Genomic DNA, 6,000 nt, shown 5'->3' with positions numbered 1-6,000 from the left:
CCAGTGAACATTTGCTGCCTAGCACCCACTCTACTCAGCAGGGATTAAGCACACTAACACTCAGGCACACACACACACACACACACACACACACACACACACACACACACACACACACACACACACACACACACACACACACACACACACACACACACACACAAGCCAAATACCCTCTATCCTGATCCTCGGTGAGAGGTTGTAGAGATAGAAGCAACGGGAGAGCGGTGACTGATTTTTTACAAAAGTACTGTTTACAAAGAAATAGAGGGAGAGAGAGAGAGCAGTCTCACCTCTTTCTACAAAGATGATGTGATCGACCCTCATGATTGTGGTGAGTGCTTTTGACCATCTTGTGATAATACCTGTTGCTGTTTGATGTTCCTCCTGTGTGGATGTCAACAGTAGTGTGGGTGGGTGCATATGCCTTTCATATTTGTGTGTGTGTGTTTGTGTGTATCAAAGGTTTTTGTGATCATTGCTGCAATTACTTGTTTCTTGTTGCAATAGTGGCTCCTCGCACCCCAGTTGTTCAGTTTGAAATATTCAGGCAAACTGTTATGTTCAGCTTGAATTCATTCACATCCCTGTTGCCCCCGCCCCATGGCATGACTGTTGTGTTGGCATATGTTACACTAAACCTAATGGTTCTTCATGGTTGTATGTTCACGTAAATTTTCTCAATGTGCAGCAGGTCCCAACACGCATCAAAACACACCATAGGTTTAACTCTGTGCTTTACACCTGTCACAACTTACCTTCAGTGACTCTTTATTTGTTTGTCAGAAATTGTATTTGGACTATTCTGTTGGCTTTTTATTATTTTGCTTCTTTGCATAGGTGAATGCCAAGTTAATTTTGCAGACTCTTTGTCTCTCAAAAGATGAAATGGTACTTCATAGATCCAAAATGCATAATCAGGCAATCACACATAGTCGAACATGCCAAGGAGAGATACTTTGATCTGTCATGTTGCAGATTTTAGCCAAAAGACACAGAAAGTGCTGTTGCATCTTTAGCTCACGTAGGGCTGTCACAATCATGACATTTTATTTGACAATTGATTTTAATACAAATCACTGCGATTAATGATGTCTTTTTCTGCTCATTTTATGCAACTATTCTATTACAAGCCTAATACCATATATTTGCCAAATGAAAGCCAATAGTGAAATAAAGGCCAGTTCTCAAATAAAGGCTGGGGTTGCGGTGCACACACCCAAATAAAGGCCAGCCTCAAACACAGGCACCAGGTGGAAAAACAGTGTGAATAAACTCCTAGGGCCTGTTTATAATGTACATGCCAACTAAGCATAATGAACTATTGCAACTATAATCATGGGCAAACCTGGGCAAACTGCTGGCCTCTTGGTAGCCCTAGAGGAAAAGTCATCACAGAAGTCATGAGTCATTACTATATGTCTAAAATTGCATGGCAATCCATCCAGTAGTCATATTTCATTCTCAACAAGTGGTGGACCAGCCAAGCAACACATCAATATTGTCATCCTCAGAACCACACCGAGTCACAGTTTGTTGTCCATCAATGCACAAATTGCATGATTTTTTTGTTGGTTGATTGCTTCTATACTAACTGCAGAATACTAGACTACTATGTACTGTGTACCGTTACTATGTAATATGGAGTTGGGACAGAGCATGCAGTTTGTCTCTGCTGTTGTCAGGAGCTTGGCAGCGGTGTAGATGTTTGACCTGGGAGGAGAGTGGATTGCATGTTTGTATGGCTGATGACTGCTGTAACTGTTTAGCACAAAGAGGAATTATGGGGGAGGTAAATGGATTAGTGTAAGGCGGTTTAGCTGGCTTCCTGCAGCTTCAGAGGAGGGAACACTGACATTGCCTCTTTTTTCTGTCTGATTTTTCACTTCAAAGAATTACTTTAACTGTAACAGTTGAGGGAAAAAAATCTTCTGCAAGCCTGTTTTATTCAAATAATTAGCTTTGTTTCATCTCTAAAATCAATAAATATCACACAAAGAATGTAATATGGGGAGCTTCAAAGAAAGATTCAGAATGAACAAGGCTGCATCAAAACAAACTACAGTAGAAGGAGAATAAAGGTTAGAATGTTTGCAGTATCGTGATACATTGAACGTTTTGACTTTTCTTATCGAAGACACAATGTGTAGAAAGAACAGGAGGACAACAGAAACAGAAAGTAAGAGAAAGCAAGAAAAAGATTGTGATTGGCCTTTACTCAACCACAACACATCAGGAAAGTAAGGTGAGGAAAGTGTTCTTTTAATTGAAGCTCCCAAAGGACAAAGGTTCAGCTTGTTCACTTCAGATTGCTAATATTGTTCTTGTGATCTTTATCCAAGCGAGCTTTGCTTAATTTGCTGCCTCACTGCTGCTTCAGCAAAAATGCCAGTGCTGCAGCTCACATACACACAGATGCATACTGTAGACACACAATGAAGTCTGACACTGACACAGAGGAAAATTTAATAAAGCAAAGGCAAACACTTGGGCTGATAACACATGACTGACGCACCCACAATCGCACACAAACACTTGTATTCTACTTTCTAATTTTGTCAGAAGGAATATCTGTCATTGTCATTGTCATTTTTGGCCAATTTTGACAGCCCTAGTACAAATTTAATAATTAATTTGGTGTCCACAAAATAAAATTGTTCTTAACTGTACAATTGAGGATTCTATATATATTTTTTTTTTTGGAAGACTAGAAGTCTCTTAAAATCATTCAACTTAAAATTTCGGGTGATTGATTTTTGTAACATCTGTGGTTACTGGTGTTCATGCTAATCATGTGTTGCAAGTCCCACAATCTGCTCGATCTTCTCAGTCACCACAGGCAATGCAGATTACTATATGGAGATGCCACAAATGAGTGGAAACAGCCATCAAAATTTGGATTTGATGATGAAAATCTTGAAAATGAGAACTTTAAGGATCAAAGACATGTCTTGATAAATGAGTAAAATTTTGTTAAACAAGAGGCTGCATGTCCTTTAGTGTCACATTGATTAAAATTTCAAGAAAACCATCACTTATTTCTGTGACTTGAACGTAATCATTAATTATTAAGTAATCATCAATTCTTCAAACTCTGGCTGATGTTCAGCCAACATCAAACCAGCAGTGTTCACAAAATCCAGGTTTTCTCAAGTATAGCTCAATTTGCATTAAAGTTTTCTCTTATTTCTTGTTTGTTTTTGGAAATAATATTAACATATGGGAAATTTCTCACGTATGAATTGTAGATACATTTATACAATGTGCATAGTTAAAACTAAAGGCTCTTATTATCAAGCTGATCAGTGCATAGTTCTTCCATCCTGCCAAAACTCAACCCTTTTGTTAATTTTTCTGTTACAAATATGCCTGCTCTGCAGCAGTTTGCACAGCATTAAGCCATATCAGTTAAGTGCTGGGTTAAATTTAACCTTGCTTGTCGAGTGTGGGATTTCAAACATGATGATCTTTGTTTGTGAGATAAAGCCAGGTGTTTCACCCAGAGTTAACATGAGTTAATGCTTCTGTCACTGCAGCCATCACTGTCACTGTATAGCTTCGACTCTTAATGATTTGTGCTGTCACAGTTTGTGCTTGTGTCTCTTAATCTGTGGCTGTCAAAAAAGACAGCATGATTTTCCTGCTCTCATTGGAAGGCAAATCATCTGGTTTTACTGATGTGAAAAGACTAACCTCCAAACCCTTGTGCTGAAGGATGAAGTGCATTTGTAACCTTAATTACTGCTGCAAGTGTGCTTTGGTACTACAGCAAACACTCATTGAGCCACCACTTTGTCAGAAATACAAGAGAAGAGCAACAGGTCTATCTGTTTACTCCATAACCCAAAAAATTCACTTTGTTTGAAAAGTCTGTTAAATATTCCCCTTTATCATCCTGCCATCAGCACAGCAGTGTGCAGTAAAGTTAAGGCACTGAGGAGTTGGTGTGCAGCCTGTTGCCTCTTCATCCAACAGCTCACTGTGGCTTAACTTCAGAATGATCCAATGTCAAAAAGCACTGAAAATGACAACTGTGTGGGATGGTAGACATACAGGTGATGAACAGTCAGTGATCAGTAGGGACGGTTCTGAGTAATGGATCAATTACCTACTAATCAGCCATGTACTTGATCATTTATTTAAAACAATGTGTATGGTTTCTACATGAAGTTATGTACCATTTGAACATAATAGCATATGCTATTGATAATCCTGAGCTCAATAGTGAAGATGTGAAGTAAGGATGAAGACCATTGGCAGAAAATGAGTAACCTACTCAGTTATTTTCACGATAACTCCCACAGCTTCACAAATCCCTACTTCATTCTCTGACTACCCCCCCCGTCTCTCTCTCTCTCTCTCTCTCTCTCTCTCTCTCTCTCTCTCTCTCTCTCTCTCTGTAAGTCGTTGCTCTAATCTTCACAGGAAGCACTAATGTGCAAGTAGCTTAATGAACACCCTGGCACAATTACAGAGTAGGGAAATTGCTGAGTATTCCAATAACATGCTGTACAGGGTAATACAATGTCCCTTGCAGATCTCAGGAACAATGAGTTAATAATAGTTAGGAAACAATAGCATCTACATTACCAGTCTACCCTCTCTGGCCAATTTCTGCTCCCTGCTGCAGCGCTCTCTCATTGCTCTCAACAATGGAGGATAATGACAACAGAGCACAACAACAGAGGGCTCTTTTCATCTCTGTACCGCTTTGTCTCTCACTGTTTTCCACTGACTGATGCTCTCATCTGATTTCTCTCTTGCCTGTCTTTCTGGTTACTAATCTCTATCCCTTCTCCTCCCTCGCAAACACAAACACTCTCAGACACACAGTCCTGGGCACCAGTGGGCAGGAGGGAGAGTATGGGGTACTAAATTATTCAGACTCCGAGCAGGAATTGTCGCCATCGATGAACACAAACCTACGAATCTCCATTCACAAGTGTTTATTTATGGACTTTACGGCGCCAAGGCCAAGGCTCGGATCATTTCCTGTCCATTCTCGGAGTGTAATTGAGAAGACCAGTTTAGATGAGGACAGAGTTTCAAGAAAGAGGGGCTATTGATGATAGCCATGAAACAGTATGACAGCAGTGCATTGATCCAGGCAACTATTGATTAGAGTGATTTATGGCATAAATATTTACATACATTCAAACACCTGTGCCACAATTAGCATTTTAGTAGTTTACAATGACTTGGAAATACAGTGCAAATGCAACAGATGGAAATTAGCTGGCTAAGCTAACTGCTTTTTGATGGGTATATTGACAATATTTATTATCAAGTTATATCAAGTTCTTGCTTGTGAATGGTATGGTATGTGACTGCATGTTGAGGAAAACTCTATGACCCAAAACTTTCATGCAAAAACTTTATGACAAAGTCTTCACAGGAAGGTCTTGACAGAAATCATACCGGGATTCCCCTTGAATCAGCATTTTTAGTAACCAGCTGGAGGTCAGCTTTTTATTCACCACCACTGACAGCAACATGTTTACCATGCTTACCATTCTCCTTGAACTCACCACTGTTACAAAAGAAGAAAACTGAGACATTTCATCTCTCTCTGTGGTGTCACGCTCATAAGCAGAGGACATTTCATTTGGCTTTGAGATTCCCTGAGGTTAATTTTGCTGACTACTTAACAAAAACAAATCCATTCTGCTGCACAACTTCGACGATTCTGCCCCTTCCGTGATTATCTGTGTGTTCATCAGCCACTGATAGAGAAACAGCAAACCAACTGAGATAAACAGAATTCCTGATACTAAAAAATTGATGCCTGAAGGGACTGTTGCCACCACAAAGGGGGAGCCCACATACTGCTCAAATGTGCAGTGGTTTGTTTCAAAAGAAAAGCGCACATAAAACCCATTTTACATAATCTGGAATAATTCATATTAAATTAATTGATTCCAATATTTTCTAATTATAATCTCTGTTTGAGATTTGGATAATGAAAATCCTGGATGTACACACTAACTATACTCCTGTTGC

At 39.5% G+C, this 6,000-nt stretch overlaps 1 protein-coding gene across 1 annotated transcript in view; it reads left to right on the top strand.

Moving 5' to 3' along the window:
- The first annotated feature begins 236 nt into the window (after nt 1-236).
- Nucleotides 237-6,000, top strand: part of sphkap (SPHK1 interactor, AKAP domain containing) — a 97,546-nt gene continuing 91,782 nt past the window's right edge. Inside the window, exon 1 of the mRNA XM_070970879.1 lies at nt 237-338. The gene's annotated coding sequence lies outside the window, so the exon portion shown is untranslated. The remainder of the gene's footprint in view (nt 339-6,000) is intronic.

This window comes from Chaetodon trifascialis, chromosome 9 (assembly GCF_039877785.1).
Source record: "Chaetodon trifascialis isolate fChaTrf1 chromosome 9, fChaTrf1.hap1, whole genome shotgun sequence".
NCBI classification, from domain to species: Eukaryota; Metazoa; Chordata; class Actinopteri; order Chaetodontiformes; family Chaetodontidae; genus Chaetodon; species Chaetodon trifascialis.
The sequence above is the reverse complement of the archived record's forward strand: the minus strand, read 5'-3'. Positions and strand labels throughout refer to the sequence as shown.